The sequence below is a fragment of the Pelodiscus sinensis genome, chromosome 4, assembly GCF_052426305.1.
Source record: "Pelodiscus sinensis isolate ZL-2025 chromosome 4, ASM5242630v1, whole genome shotgun sequence".
NCBI lineage: Eukaryota > Metazoa > Chordata > Testudines > Trionychidae > Pelodiscus > Pelodiscus sinensis.
This window is the reverse complement of record NC_143055.1, coordinates 91,105,696-91,122,630: the sequence shown is the minus strand read 5'-3', so window position 1 is coordinate 91,122,630 and position 16,935 is coordinate 91,105,696.

The following is a 16,935-nucleotide window of genomic DNA, read 5'->3' as shown; positions in this document are numbered from 1 at the left end:
AAACAGAAATAAGATCGTGAAAGTACATGTAGAACAAATACAACAACAAAAATAGAACCTGAAACAACCATAATGTTGAACATACAAACTAATAGCCTCTTCTGACTTTCCCTTTCCCTTTCTTTCACTAAACAGTCTTTATTGTGAAGGCACCTGATTTCTCTGATCTTGGAGTTCAGTGTTAATTTAGTTTAGTAACTTGTGGTTACTGAACAATGGACCTTATGCCACTATTTGTAGTGAAGGAACTAACCAGAACCTGCTCTTTTGGATAAACAGACATAGCAATGTCTGTTGCATGAATTCTCAGTAATTCACATTTAAACTCAAAGTGGTGAACATGAGCAGTTTTGGCTTGTACAGCTAACTGCACCCATTGCAGTGAATAGGTCTGCAGGGGTTTAATTTTACAAAGATTGGCTCATCAAAACCCATCCATTCAGGAAAAAGAAAATCACCCTTGCAGATATATTCTACCTCCATCTAGAACACTGGTGAATTGTTTTAAGACTGTAATTACTCATCCTAAACCATGTGTTTGATTAAACTATTTAGATCACATTTCACATCTCAAAAAGAATTAACACTTGTGGTAGGGAAATGAATCAGGTTTGTTTGATCTAATTCCTTCTCTCCACACTAGGTAATTACAACAGTGGGTTGGTATTATTTACTGTAGTGTAAATATTGAAGAAAAGGCCATCTCCCTGCAGTCACTTTCTTAATGGAAGAAAAGCTTTTATAACCTTGGACGTTTTAAAATTCCTACCTTTTTCCCCCCAGATCCATTAAGCAGTGCCATACTAATAGAGAAACAAATGTGTTGCAATTGGAGTAAGTCCTTTAAAATGTGTTTGGAAGAGGCTTCTCTCTCTGAGACACCATGTGTGCTCAATGACTCCCTGTAACTAATCCACTGGAAAGACTCACCATGAGGGAGCTCAAGATCTGCACTTCAAAAGAAATATAGGAAAGGATTATTATTCCCTTGTTTCTGCCCATTTCCACAATGTCTCAATGCTCAGAATGAGCTTTACAAATTAAATAAATAAATGACAAAACCATAATGTTCATGGGGGCCTTTCTTTGTTGAGCTAAAAATGCAGCCAGTATGAATGAATCACAGTTCATTGTTTCTCTCTCTCTCTCTCTGTTGATCTAGAGAGAAAATAATAAAATATACCATTGCAGAATGCAAACAACAACAAAAATGTACAGCAGTCTGCTCTATAACAATTTTGCATACGAATCTCAGCTGGCAGATTTGAGGTTCAGAATGCATTGACAACTAGACAATAAAAATGGATCAAAGGCAGTGCTTCCAATCTGTGTTATATAACTGAAAGTGCAAGATGCCAGCTCCATACAAAGGCTGTGCCCTAGTCCTGTGTCCATTTAAGTCATTAACAAAGTACCCACTGATTTCTTTGGGTGCAGCATTAGGTCCTTAACAACAAAGCACTATCTTAGGGCCAAATCTTTAAAGGTGTTTGTGTGTTGCTGAACTCTGCTTTGCAATCCTTAACTGTGTTAAAAACCTAAATCTTATTTTCGTAGAAAATTTTGGCATCTCGGAGCCTAAATCGCCTTTGAAAATTAGATTTCGGATCCAAAATCAGTTAGGTTTTGCAACATAAAGTGCAGCAGCATCTAAATACCTTTAAAATAAGGGCTTTAAGTACATGTTTAATTTGGAGCATGTGATGACTCCCATTGGACGAGATTTATATTCATAGTCGCAGGAAGGCCCTTTTATACTACTCTGGTAGCATAAAGGAGCCTTGGGGAAGGTATAAATTACCTTTCAGAGCAGTGTAAAGAGACATTTATATAAATAAGAGTCAAACCAATTGACTTCAATTGGACTGTTCATGCATTTCAAGTTAAGCACATGCTTAAGTGCTTTGCTGGATCATGGCCAAGCTATTGAAGAATTTTCACAAAAAAAGGGACTGCAAAGTTGGGCAGATTAAGGCAAACATGGAAAACTGAATTAAACTGGGTATTTTGCTTTCATAGGGGTTAGCCCTAGACTGCACAGTTAATTCCTGTAAGCATTTAAGATACAAATAAATTAGTTTTACATTTGGATTGAAATATTTTTAGTTGCTTTCTTGCGTTAACAACTTGTAGTATATTAGCTGCTTAAAGATGGATTTTCTTTTAAATATCTATACACATTGCAACTTTTCTCGGTCAGAGCACAAATGAAATCTGCCTTGACAGATGATAATCTATTTATTAATTTTAAGTTCTGAAGGTACTCAGATACCACCATGATAGATGCAGGAAAAAGAACCCAAATAGGCTAGAGATCATCTCTCTTCTCATGCCCTTTTGATGAAGCATTGCGTATAGTGTGGACACATTTATATACTTTCTGATTGCATAGGATAGTAACAAATATATTGTCTTTTATTTCCTTGAAGACCAACTGAACCAGATACTGTTGAATAACGTGGTTTATTTGAATCCACAAAAATATCTCAGCTCTACTGTTTTCCTGTTATGATTTCTCTCACAAATGATGAACGCTAGACAGAGTGTGAGGGGAAAAAAAGCTTTCTTGTGCTATTTCTGCCTGTTCCTGTGACTTCAAATCATTCTTTGTGACATTACTTTTAGACTCCTAAATTGTAATGGATTTTTTGGACTTAATTCAAGACATTTTTTTTATTTGGATTTAGTTTTTGAAAAAGAGTCTTTGGAGGGGGGGGGGGGAGGGACTACAGATGAAATTGATATTTTAAATCCCATGTCAAAACTGAATAAAATATTCACACTAACCCATATGTTTGTCTGGATCATCAGTAATTTAAGTAAGATGTGCCTATACCTATGAAAATCATATACGTTAAGGGTGAGGGACTTTACTTTTTGAACAGAGGTCTCAAACTCCCAGCCCACAGGGCATCCCTGGGCAGAGTGATTGCACACTCTGGCCATGGACTCTCAGTGGGCCAGAGAGGTCTGTCTGTTATGGCCTCCAAGTTTGTTGTGTCATGCAAGCAAGATACTAAGAAACTTCAACAGGACTTTATTTACCAAAAGTGAAACCTCTTTACAAAGCTGCTGCACCCCTCTGTAGCTCTCACGCAGCTCTGGTTAATCTTCTCCCCCCTCCTTCCTATTTCCTGTGCTTCCAGATTCCCAACAGCCAGTGCTCCCAGTTCTAATAATTACAAGCAGCATCTAAAACACCACAGATTTCCACCCCTTCTCAGCATTGTGTCACCTTTTCTCCTTTCATGGCACAGCTTCCCCTCAGGGCACAGCTTCTGGGATTACCACAGACAAGTGGAGCACAGCATAGTTAGTACACTTGCTCAGTTTTAGATTAGGATGGAGCATGTTCCAGAGATGAGGACCTGTCTTGGAATAGAATCTTCAGCCAGCCCTCATTTCCGTTTTGTCTTCACTCGAGAAAGTTGTACTGCTTTAGCTATAAGGGTACAGTTACAGTAGCCCACCTCAATCCTGGCCCTTGTTTTATTGCAATTATATTGCAGGCACTTCCAATGTGGTATGTTATTCTCATAAGGGAGCATGAATATAACCAATACAGATAGCCAGCATGAGCACCTTCCATGGCTCACATGAAAATGACTGATAAGGTTCACTCACAAAAAAAGAACATCCATATGTCTGAGTTTGTGGTATTTTTAGAACCTATCACATTTGTTTGTAAGTGCAAGTGAGTTTCTGTCATTTGTAGTTATCATTTTGCGTTCAATACCATGCTACAATATTGGGCCCAATTCTCATTTACACTTCTGGTAGAATAAAAGAGTTTTACTGGCCACTCAAAAGGCACCATACAGTGCCAGAATGTTGTAATGGAGCCTTTTTTGTAAAGGAGAATCAGGTTTATTATCTATAATATTGCTCCTTTAAGTAATGGAAAAGCTGAAAAGATATGAGGATGAGTGTTGTGATTCTCTGTAACATTTCATGACAAATTACTCTGGTCCTTGTTTTCTTACATGTGAGAACCATAATCCTATACTTTCCAGTAATAGTGTAGAACACATATGCCAGGTGACACTTATGAAAGGCAGAAATCGAGATCATTATGGAACTTGTAGGAAAAGGAACAGGCATTTGTTGTATCAACTCTGTCTTGCCACATAATTTTATCTTTAAAGGATGGCACAGCTAATACAGCACTTGCTGGGAAGTTATACTTTAACTGTAATTTTTAAATATTTATGATTCAAAAGAAAGCCACAGGCTAAGAGGTATATGCCATTTGTGAAAAGCCTAATGGACTCATTTTAGACCAATTTGAAAACTGTTTTGGGATCATCACTGCATATATTTAATGATACATGAAAACATTAGTCTGTGTTTGGCACAACATCAGCAAATAATTGGACTGAATGAAAACTTAAGTATAATGTGCAAGATTTGGCTCCTGAAGACAAACTGGAGAACATGTGACTTGTACAGTCATAGCTCTGGGGCTTTGAACAGAAAATATTACAGTACATATATGTAATAATGCAGCTGCTCTAGAGAGGTTTGGTTGCAAGTGAGGTGAAGTGAACAAATATATTTTAGCACTAGTACCTGCAACATATACAACATTGAAGGCAAGTGCTCTAGTTAGATACATCAGATACTGTCCTATGGGCTTCAAGTGGTCTAAATGAGGTCTCTAAAAATGCATACCCAAGTTCATAGTTAATAATGGAGCAAACTTTACTCATGGCCTAGGAAGAAGTGTTATGACTGAGTCATGGGAAAATTATCTGGCAGAGGAGTCAGGCCTGGTCAGACACCAGGGCTACGTCTAGACTACATCCCTTTTTCGGAAAAGGGATGTATATTAGACGTATCGCAATTGCTAATGAAGCGGGGATTTAAATCTCCCAGGCTTCATTAGCATAAAAATGGCTGCTGCTTTTTTCCGGCACTGAGCTTTGTCGGAGAAAAGCGCCAGTCTAGACACTGATTTTTCAAAAAATAAAGCCTTTTCTGAAAGATCCCTTATCCCTTATTTTCAATATTCAAAGGGATGTAGTCTCGATGTTGCCTGACTCCTCTGCTGACTGCCAGATAATTTTCCCATGACCCAGTCATAACACTTCTTCCTAGGCCATGAGTAAAGTTTGGAGAGGGAGTTCTCCAGGTAAAAGTGGAGTAAATACCGGACCCTTGTGGTAAGTGTGTGTTTGTGTGTGGGAGGGTTATTTGCTGTGTGCTGAGGTTGTGTTTGTCTGTCTGTCTGTCTGTCTGTTTGTTTGTTTTTTTGTTTGAAGGAGCTTCTAAAAGGTTTGAAATCTAGAAGCCTCTGTTAATTGGCTGAGCCTCAGTCAGGGGGAGGAGCTACCAGAGCTTTATAAGCCTGTGAGTCAGCGACCAGGGAACTTGCGTCCAGGAGCAGCTAACAGGGAGTTTGGAGAGGGAATTTAGAGGGGGAGGTTAGAGGGTGCTAGGGACTTCTGACCTTCTTTAAACATAATTTTTATAATCTATATTCTAGACATTTAATAAGCCCAGTTTAGACTTAAATTTATTCATAAGAAAAATGGAGACAGAAGCCCATGAGCAGAGTGGAGGCTATCCTGATCATTGCGTCGACTGTTGCATGTATGATTACCTGCCCTGTGGGCGGGTGGCGTATGTGCAAGGTGCAAGGAGCTCCTGACCCTAAGAGACTGAGTTCGGGCTTTGGAGGCTGGGGTGGCTGAACTGGAGGAGCTAAGGGAGATAGAGAGATATGTTGATGAGACTTTCCTGACACTGTAGTACTGTCCCACCTCCAGTCTGAGACCCCCAGTGCTCTTAAAGAGGATGAAAGTCTCAAAGGAACAGAGCATTCAATGGAAACTGAGGGAAACCATCCCGTAGTTGGGACCCTCCTTCCAGAGGACGTTGCAGTATCCTCTCACACTGAGGATACCTCTGAGCGAGAGGGAATGCCAGTTGTTAGGAAGAGGCAGGTGTTAGTAGTGGGTGATTTGATCGTTAGAAACATAGATAGTTGGGTTTGTGATGACTGGGAGAACCGCACGGTCACTTGCCTGTCTGGTACAAAGGTTGTGGATCTCTCGAAGCATCTAGATAGACTTATGTGTAGTGCTGGGGAGGAGCTGGTGGTTGTAGATACCAGTGATGTAGGGAAAGGTAGGAGAGATGTCCTGGAGGCCAAATTTAGGTTGCTAGGAAAGAGACTGGAATCCAGGACCTCTATGGTGCTATTCTCGGAAATGCTTCCAGTTCCACTCGCAGGGCCAGGTAGGCAGGCAGAGCTTCAGAATCTCAATGCGTGGATGAGACAATGGTGTAGGAAAGAGGGGTTTGGCTTTATTAGGAACGAGGGACACATTTGGGAGAGGGGGAGCTTATACAGGAAGGATTGGCTCCACCTAAACCAAGGTAGAACCAGACTGCTGGCACTAAACATTAAAAAGGCAGTAGAGCAGTTTTTAAACTAAGAGATGGGGGAAAGCTGATTGGTGCGGAGATGCACGTAAATCGGATGGAGACTTCTCTTAGAGGAGAATCCATTGATAGAGATTCTCTAAGCTGTAGTCAGAAAGAGAGGAGGGGAGAGGACAAACCATGGGCCAGAGCACACACACAACCGCATATAAAGGAATCCAGTGCATCAGGGAAGGGCAGACAAATAAGCAGTGGCAAATTTTTAAAGTGCTTCTACACAAATACTAGGAGTCTGACTAATAAGATAGGTGAACTAGAGTACCTCGTATTAAAGAAGGAGATTGACATCATAGGCATCACTGAAACCTGGAGGAATGAGGAAAATCTGTGGGACTCAATCATACCGGAATAGAAAATATATAGGAAGGATAGAGCAGGCAGGGTGGGTGGCAGAGTGGCACTGTATGTGAAAGATAATGTAGCACCAAATGAAATAAAAATATTAAATGAATCAACATGTTCAATAGAATCGCTATGGATAGTAATTCCATGCTCCAATAATAAGAAATTAGCAATAGGTATATATTACCGGCCACCTGACCAGGACAGCGATACTGACATTGAAATGCTGAGGGAGATTAGAGAGGCTACCAAAATAAAGAACTCTATAATAATGGGGGATTATCCCCATATTGACTGGATACATGTCACCTCGGGAAGAGAAGCAGAGATAAAATTTCTCAATGGCTTAAATGACTGCTTCTTGGAGCAGCTGCTGCAGGAACACACAAGGGGAGAGGCAATTCTCGATTTAGTCCTGAGTGGAGCGCAGGATCAGGTCCAGGAGATAACTATTATAGGTCCGCTTGGGAATAGTGACCATAATATAATAACATTTAACATTCCTGTGGTGGGAAAAACACCTCAGCAGTCCAGCACTCTGGCATTTAATTTCAAAAAGGGGAATTACACAAAAATGAGGAGGTTACTTAAACGGAAATTAAAAGGCACAATGACTAGAGCCAAATCCCTGCAAGCTGCATTGAAACTTTTTAAAGACACCATTATAGAGGCCCAACTTAAATGTATACTCCAAATTAAAAAAAACATAGCAAGAGACCTAAAAAAGAGTCACTGTGGCTTAACCACCATATAAAAGAAGCAGTGAGGGACAAAAAGGCATCTTTTAAGAATTGGAAGTCCAATCCTAGTGAGATAAATAGAAAGGAACACTGTCATATCAAGTGTAAACATGTAATACGAAAAGCAAAAAAAGATTTTGAGGAACAGCTAGCCAAAAACTCAAAAAGAAATAACAAAATGTTTTTTAAGTACATTAGAAGCAAGAAGCCTGTTAAAAAACCTGTGGGTCCCATAGAGAATCGAGATATAAAAGGAGCAATCAAGGACGATAAAGCCATTGCGGATAAACTAAATGATTTCTTTGCTTCAGTCTTCACGGCTGAGGATGTTAGGGAGATTCCCTAATCTGCACTGTCTTTTGTGGGTGATGAATCTGAGGAACTGTCCCGGATTGAATTGTCATTACAGGAGGTTTTGGAATAAATAGAAAAACTTAATGTTAACAAATCTCTGGGACCAGATGGCATTCATCCAAGGGTTCTAAAAGAACTCAAATGGGAAATTGCTGAACTATTATCTGTGGTTTGTAACCTATCCTTAAATCGACTTCCGTACCTAATGACTGGAAGGTAGCTAACGTGACACCAATATTTAAAAAGGGCTCCAAGGGTGATCCTGGCAATTACAGACTGGTAAGTCTAACTTCAGTACCGGGCAAATCAGTTGAAAAACAAAATTGTGAGGCATGTAGAAGAACATAATTTTTTGGACAAAAGTCAGCATGGTTTCTGTAAAGAGAAATCATGTCTTACTAATCTATTAGAGTTCTTTGAAGGGGTTAACAAACATGCAGACAAGGGGGATCCAGTACATATAGTATACTTAGATTTTCAGAAAGCCTTTGACAAGGTCCCTCACCAAAGGCTCTTGTGTAAATTACCATGGGATAAGAGGGAAGGTCCTTTCTTGGATTGAGAACTGGTTAAAAGACAGGAAACAAAGGTAGGAATAAATAGTACATTTTCAGAATGGAGAGGGGTAACTAGTGGTGTCCCCTAAAGGTCATTCCTGGGACCAATCCTTTTCAACATATTCATAAATGATCTGGAGAAAGGGGTAAGCAGTGAGGTGGTAAAGTTTGCAGATGATACAAAACTGTTTAGGATAGTCAAGACAGAAGCAGACTGTGAGGGACTCCAAAAAGATCTCACCAAACTGAGTGATTGGGCAACAAAATGGCAAATGAAATTTTAATGTGGCTAAGTGTAAAGTAATGCACATCGGGAAAAATAACCCCAACTATACGTACAGTATGATGGGGGCTAATTTGTCTACGACAAATCAGGAAAGAGATCTTGGAACTATCGTGGATAGTTCCCTGAAAATTCCACACAGTGTGCAGCAGCGGTCAAAAAGGCAAATAGGATGCTAGGAATTATTAAGAAAGGGATAGAAAACAATACATGGAATACCTTACTGCCCCTGTATAAAACTATGGTATGCCCACTTCTTGAATATTGTGTACAGATGTGGTCTCCTCACCTCAAAAAAGATATTTTGGCCTTGAAAAGGGTTCAGAAAAGGGCAACTAAAATGATTAGGGGTTTGGAACGGGTCTCAGATGAAGAGAGGTTAAAGCGACTGGGACTTTTCAGTTTAGAAAAGAGGAGACTGAAGGGGGATATGATAGAGGTTAATAAAATCATGAGTGGCGTGAAGAGGGTGAATAAAGAAAAGTTATTTATTAGTTCCCATAATAGAAGAACTAGAGGACACCAAATGAAATTAATGGGTAGCAGGTTTAAAACTAATAAAAGAAAGTTCTTCTTCACACAGCGGGTAGTTAACCTTTGGAACTCTTTGCCAGAGGAGGCTGTGAAGGCTAGGACGATAACAGAGTTTAAAGAGAAACTAGATAATTTCATGGAGGTTAGGTCCATAAAAGGCTATTAACCAGGGGATAGAAATGGTGTCCCTAGCCTCTGTTTGTCAGAGACTGGAGAAGGATGGCAGGAGACAAATCGCTTGATCATTGTCTTCGGTTCACCCTCTCTGGGGCACCTGGTGCTGTCCACTGTCAGCAGACAGGCTACTGGGCTAGATGGACCTTTGGTCTGATCCAGTACGGCTGTTCGTATGTTCTTCTATCTAGTGCTCAACAGCAGTTACAACAAGCACAGGTGAAAGAATATCACCTTATGAAGCCATTCCCCTGATACACTTATATTTCTTTATCTTCTCCTCCTTTGCATGGGTGTTGTGACAGGACAGTCCATTACTGAAGGAACCATGTGTAATGTAATCCTGTCTATTGCTCATGCCCGTAACCTGCTTGTCATTTTCAATGTATATGTCTCTTTTTAGGTCTTTAGGTTACTCAGCTTTGCAAAATCTTTCTGCATAGCCTTTTTAAGATATGGGGTTTCTTGTCCATTCTTATAGCTAAAACTCTCATCCAGGATCTCAGCATCTCCCATCATGATTAATGCAGCATCCGTTTCTCTGCAACTGGCAAATGCAGTCTTGTTCCACTCATATTTATTCAGAATGGTGCTTAAAAGATTGTTTCCATAGCCCTTACCTTTAACCATTACATTCTTCTACTGGTTGTCTTTTCTCTGTCATATAAGCAGAAGTTATTGGTCTTCACTTTTATGATCTCTTGAGGCCTCTCCCCTCCTTAAGTATCATCACTCATTCAGTACCGAAAAGACAGCTCCTGCCTCTGATCGCCCCATGATGTCAGCCTCTATTGCCCACTTGTTAAATTTTAAAAATGAGCACCTTCATGCTGCTCTCTATGCTTGACAGGTGTTCCCTGTAAACATCTACAGAGCTACTCCATTGTCCTTAAAATCCTCCCTAAAACTCTATTTTGCTCTGTTGCATACAAAAACCTTGACAGCAGTTAGACTGCTGCTGCTGAGACCACTTTCTATCATGCTGATCAATAGTGTCTCATTGTTTCCTTGTGCTCCCTGTCAGTCTGTCTGTATCCATCTGCTTTCTCTTACACTTAGATTTGGGTCATGGGCTGTCTTTTTTTAACTCTGTGTTTAGATAGCCCCTAGAAGAATGGGATCCATGACTTGGGCACCTACACACGATGATGCAAATAATAAAAACATATTTGCTGAATTAATGGATGCTTTCTAATGAAGCTGCATGACAGAATTTCTGCTGACAGTAAAATTAACAGTTTTATTAATTGACTTATGTATTTTTACAAATACAACCATATTGACCTTGAATAATCAATTAACCACTATTTGCCATGTTCACCTGATAAATATCACAGTCCAAATTCTCAGTTAGGAACTTTGTGTTGCTTGGTGATCCAGATTCTGTCTCTTACTGCCTAGATGAGAAATGCACCACTGGGATAGGTGGAGAGAGAAGGAAACAGGGGCTCTCTCAGTTGGGGTAAGACCAGCAGAGCTAGCTTCTGTGCCATCTGTTCCCTCCATCCGTGAAGAAGGGCTGGGTTGGAGGTGAAGAGGTTGTGTCGAGGGCGTAGTGCACCAATCCTCTAATACAGCATGTGGACAGTAAGCTGATTGGGTAAGATGGGGGAAAACCTGTTACATCTTGCTAGGGTCTAGCCAAAATAGAGTGATTCCCAGGTTATGTAATTAGCTACTCTGACTTTGACTACAGTGCCTGGAGAACTTTCTACCTTCTCCACTCTTGCATTCCTGAAAATACTTGCAGTCCTGCATACTTCTCTGAACTAGTTTTCATGTGTGTTCATTGAAAACTGATTGAAGATACTGATAAAAATACCATTGATCACTTTGAAAGAGAATCAATTTCTCAAAGACTGTTCTTTGTACAAAGCATTATATATTTTTCTATACTTGGTTTGCATGAAAATATTTAATCTTTGATCCTTTACTCCATGGTACTTAAATCTTGTCTTAATTTCGATGAATAAGTATTTTTGCAAGAATTTGAATTGACAATAGAGTGATGAAACCACATGATAGATGTTGTGTCTGTATATTTGTCTATTTTGACCACCAGTTAGTACCTCCACAGATCACTGACAGCAGATTGTGAGTATTGTTGTCTATATTGTCCTGGAGAAGAGTTTGATATTCAAACAGACAGAACTATCTGCAAGTGAATCATTCCACCATGGAAAAAGGAAGCTAACTATTAATTTATTAGTAAATAAATGTATTACTCAAAATGAACAGCAGTTAACTACAATTTATAAAGCATACATCTTACCTTTGTGAATGCAAAAAGGTATCAGATGAACAAAATCTTGACTTCAAGTCTAGAACTCTTTCAAGTCCTTGAGTTTTAGGGACATTTTTTTTCTTATTGATCGGGGTGGGCAATAAGTACCACAGGGGCCTTATGCGGTTTGCCAGTGTCAACCTCAGGAGGCCACCAGATGCTTTATTTACCTGTGCGTCTGCAGGTACAGCTGCTTGCCAGTCCTGTTGGCTGCATTTCACCATTCTCAACCTCTGATTGCTGCAGGAAATGGAAAGCTCTGCTGGGCCACTGCTTGCTACAACTCCCATTGGTCAGGATTGGTGAACTGTGGCCAATAGGAGGTACGAGTGACTGTACCTGTGAATGCACAGGTAAGTAAAGAGTCTGGCTACCCATCAGGGGCTAACCCTGGTGAGCTGTTTCCAGACCACAGGCCACTTATTGTCCACCCTATGATAGATCAAAACTCATAAGGTTTTATGTTTTGTTGAAAATGTGCCAGATTTTTTTAAATTTGTTCCACTGTGGAATAACTATGGAATTTGGTGAAGAGTGTCCATGTTTTACCTGCCTCACATCTTAGAGACATTACTCCCTATTTTTAATGTAGCTCATTAGAGGTTTTTGGAACTGTTGTGCCTGTATTCAGGAGCGGCCCTACACAAGCTGCTGGCATCTGGTGCTCTAGGCGAAACGCGCAATCGGCACATGATAGGTACCCCCGCTTCCAAAGCCCTCAGCGACCATTTTTCTTGGCGCTCTAGGTGACTGCCTAGTTCGCCTCTATTGACGGGCTGCCACTGCCTGTATTGAGCCATACCCACAAGAGGACCTTTCACACACACAATTGTCCTGGCCCCCATTGTGAAATGAAGGATGAAGCTATGATTCCAGTCCCGAACCTTTAAACAATATCTCTTCTATGCCTCTAAAGGGTAACCGTAAAAGTCTGGGAATGTCTAAACAAAGACATCCATGACTTTGGTATTGTGGATGCACTAGAATATTGTGGATTTAACATCAGCCTCCCACGCACTTCTATGAGGTTCTCAGCAGCTCAATTAGATCACAGCATATGTGATTGCCTGTGTTAAACAGCAACAGAGACGTAAAGTTGTTTTTTCCCACTTATATGTAGTAAATATAGTGTTTTTAAAAGGACTGATATGGCAATTCCACGACTGAGGTGATACTTGGCAGTTTGCTGGAGTTTTCTGTGCTTATTTTGCATGGATCCTTCTTGCACTTTCTTTGTTTTGGAGTTGAATGAAATCAAAAACTGCAAGCAAAATTCAGGCAATCCCCCCCCCCCCCCCCCAACCTTGATGTAGCTATATGTCACAACTGAGTTGAAACCCAAGTTTCTGCTGATTTTTGTGTGGTTCCTCCCTGAAGATAGAACTGAACCCTGGTTCACTGAAATATTGTCAAATCCTGCAATTAATGTGGGCTGAACTGCGGTTTTGTAGCTAAAATACGATCATTCTCAGATCCTATAAGCTAGTAAAGAGCTTTCTGTTGCCTCCTGGCTCTCTGTTCCATTTCAGAAATGTCCTTTCTTGTTTGAGGAGGCTGTGTTGTGGAGGGCCACTTGCATTGGCTGCAAATGGAAATTCATGGCCAACAAGAGCTGCGATCCTCTGATACCTACAAGTGCACAGGTTAACATGGAGGTGGGAGCCTGCTAGGAACTAACCCTGCAGACTGGATGCAGCCCACAGGCTGGAATTTGCCCACCACTGAGCTAGATAGAGGAGGCAGTTGGTAAAGGCAATTAGAAGCTACATTACACTCTGACTCTCTGAGAGAGAAGAGGAATCAGAATGGTGGGAAGCCATCCAGGAAAGGAGCAGAGATGGAGTGGGGGCAGAGAGAGTTATAGCCAGCCCTCCCACCCGCCCCCCAGCCAAGAACTGCTATGCTGAGGGCTCTTGAACTGAAATCTGGAGAAAAGAGAAGGCCCAAGCTCCCAAGCCAGCCACTGATGGAGAATTAAGTCAATGAAAGGGAATTCTGTCTAGAACTGCTGATGGACTGTACCTTAGAAAGGGGGAATGCTAAGTGGCCTAGATAGAGGGCTGTGTCACCCAATAGGAGCTAATAACCAGGGAGGGAGTTGGAATGATAGTGTACCAATGCAAATGGTGGCATCTACCTCAGGAGCTAATCCCCAGGAGCGTCCAGGAGATATGTTCAATCTAGTGGTGAGTGGTGCACCCTCTGACAGAGCGCATGCTTCTTCTAGGCATTTGGGACAGCAAAGCACATTGACAACTTCATTTTCAAGTTCTGAATTCTTAAAATCTTAAAAAACAACAGGAATTTGTTTGGAACTCTGGTAATCCTAATTTGAAACATTTCTAAAAAGAGTATTTTTGATTTGGAGCAGTCCATAGGGAGAGAATGTGATTCTACCTTTGGAATTTACCTTACTTGTAATTTCATTTTACCACAGTTGTGAGATAAATCATTAAAGTCAGCATCCACCACCTATGTTTAGACAATTAAGCTTGACATTTAGTCTTGGAGGTCAGGGAATTAATAGAATCTGTGACTTCCAAAGACCTCCATGACTTCAGCTAGTGCTGGCTGGGAACTGCAGGGTTCTGTTGTCTGTGAAGGCCAAGTGGCAGGAGGTAGGGATGTTAAAATGTGGTTAATTGACTAGTCAAGTAGTCCGTGGAGCCCGGGGTCAGCTGAAATGCGACTGCTGATCCCAGGCTCTGCACAGCATTTCCCCAGCGAACTCCGGGTTCCAGGGAAATGCTGCACAGAACCCAGAGTCAGCTGGGGAGTTCCCAGCTGACCCTAGACTCCACAGTGCTTTGGTGTTTTAAAGGGGCAGTGCCGCACAGCTTCGCTGCAAATCATCCCCTTTGAAATGCCGCCTTAGGGTTTCAAAGCAGCAGTGCCACACAGCTTATCTCCGGCTCAACTCTGCGACGCTGCTGCCTTGAACTACCTCTTCCCCCACCCCTTTCTGCTTCTATCTCATAGAGGCAGCAAGGTGGGGATCAACTAGTTGACTAGTCCTTAACATCCTTAGCAGGGGGACCCTCACCATTCCTGGGTGGTTGTAAATATCCATTTTGTCAAGGAAATTTTTAGTAAAAGTCAGGGACAGGGGACTTTTGTGAATGTTTCATTGTCTGAGACAAAACTTTATCATTCCTGAGCATACATCTTCTTTTCCATTGTCTTCAGCTCAAGCCATTGTTTGGTCTCTTCCATTTGTTTCCTCTCTGTTTTCTGAGAGTGTCCTTAGGTAAAATACAGCAAATATTCCTTACTTGTAGTAAGGAATGTGTTGGAAATCTGCTATCAACTTCAACTGGTAGGCACTATATTCTCCATCCAGGGGTATTGCACTGCCCTCCTCCCTGCATAAATGGAAACCATACTCTTATCTCCTCCCCCCCCTTTTTTTTTTTGCAAGTGAGCCATTGCTGTCAGTAGATCATAATCTGCTTTCAACAGTAGTTTAGTATCTGCATATCTTGTTTTAAAGGTCTAGCCAAGACAATATGTCCTGGAGATTCAGCTTTCCTCCCCCACATCCAGTCATTCTGCTTTCTCCTACCTGCTACATTACATTATTTTAATTCTCCTATTTTATTTTCCTTCTGCTTCTCTGTTGCTAGGCCTCAGGATTTTTACTGCAGTTTTGTTTACTATGCTTACTAAAAGGTATACTTTTCATCTCAGTGAAATAGTATTTCTGCACAAACTCCATGTACATTAATACAAGAATATATTCCATAATATTGAGGTGCTGAGTACTTTTAACTCTGCACCTCACTGTCCTCACAGACTTAGCACCTAATTTAACTTTAGTCTCCTGCATGCTCTCTTTTTTACAATGCTGGCTACTACAGCTGGTTAAAAATGTCCTGGCAACAATTTTCTGTTGGAAAATGCCACTTTTGTCAAAACTGAAACTTGAATGTGTCAATTTGATGAAATTTCATTTTAAAAACATCAAAACAAAGTATTTTGATAATGTCACTGTTACATTGTAACATTTTCAGAATGGAACACTTAGATTTTTATTCAAACATGACATATTTTGATATTTATATTAAAAACAAACAATTTAAATGTTTTATTGACCTAAAAAGATTTTTTTAAATTTTAGTAAGAAAATTTGTTTGCCATTTTAAAATTACATCCTCCAAGTGTCAGCATTTCCCACAGAAGAGAAATTGCATTTCCTGGCCAGCTTTAACTGTGTAATAGGAATAGCAACATATGTAACAACAGAAAGGAGGGAGCAATGTGTAGTGGTTATACAAGAGGGCCAGGCATCTTAAATCTTATATGGACTTTTCAGCTATAACCCTCTGAGGCAGCAGAAACCAGTAAATCATGAGGTATAACTGTAGTTTACAAAAAAACTTTTAAGTCCTTGGATAAAAGGTACCAAAATAAAGCAGAAAGTTTGTAATGCTTATAAAGTATTTACAATGGTCATTGGCCAGTATTTTCAAACTTAGATGCCTAAAGTTAGGAATCTAAATATGCATTTAGGTTCTGAATAATTGGCTTGAGCACTTTGTAACTTACTGATTTGATTTTTGTCAAATGGTCTGCAGGAAGGTGTTAATTCCATCAAAACTCTTAATGAAAACAAGGCAGGCTCACTAGAATGCTTGCCTGTCTGTTTTCCTGCCTGCATGGACTCTTCTGGAGCAGTTCTCATCTTATCTCATCTCATCTGAGGAAGTGGGGTTTGCCCACGAAAGCTCATGATATAGCTCTTTCCCAGAGCTGGTCTAATCCCTAGGCCACCGGCTTCCTGGGATTAAAAGCTTCAAAGGGGTAGCCGTGTTAGTCTATAAATGGAAAAACTTAAAACAATAAATAGTCTAGCAGCACCTTGGAGACTAACAAAACCTGTAGATAGTATCACGAGCTTTTGTGGCACAACCAATTTCTTCAGATGAATGGAGTTATTAAAGGTCCAGTTTCTAAATACATAGCGGATGAGTGAGGGGAAGGGGAAAGAGAAGGTAAAAAGGGAAGAGAATAGTCAGTGTGTCCAAGCTACATGAAGCTGATAGAGAAGGTACTAAGTGTTCTTAACTACCCATTGTTTGGTTTTTATGTTATTAGAAAATGGAATGTAGCGGGCCATCCACCCTCAGAGGTAGCAGGCTACAACAATTCTGTTCTGGTTCTCCCAAAATAGAATTTTTCAGAATGCTTGCAACCATTTTGAATTTTCATCAAAATTAAAGA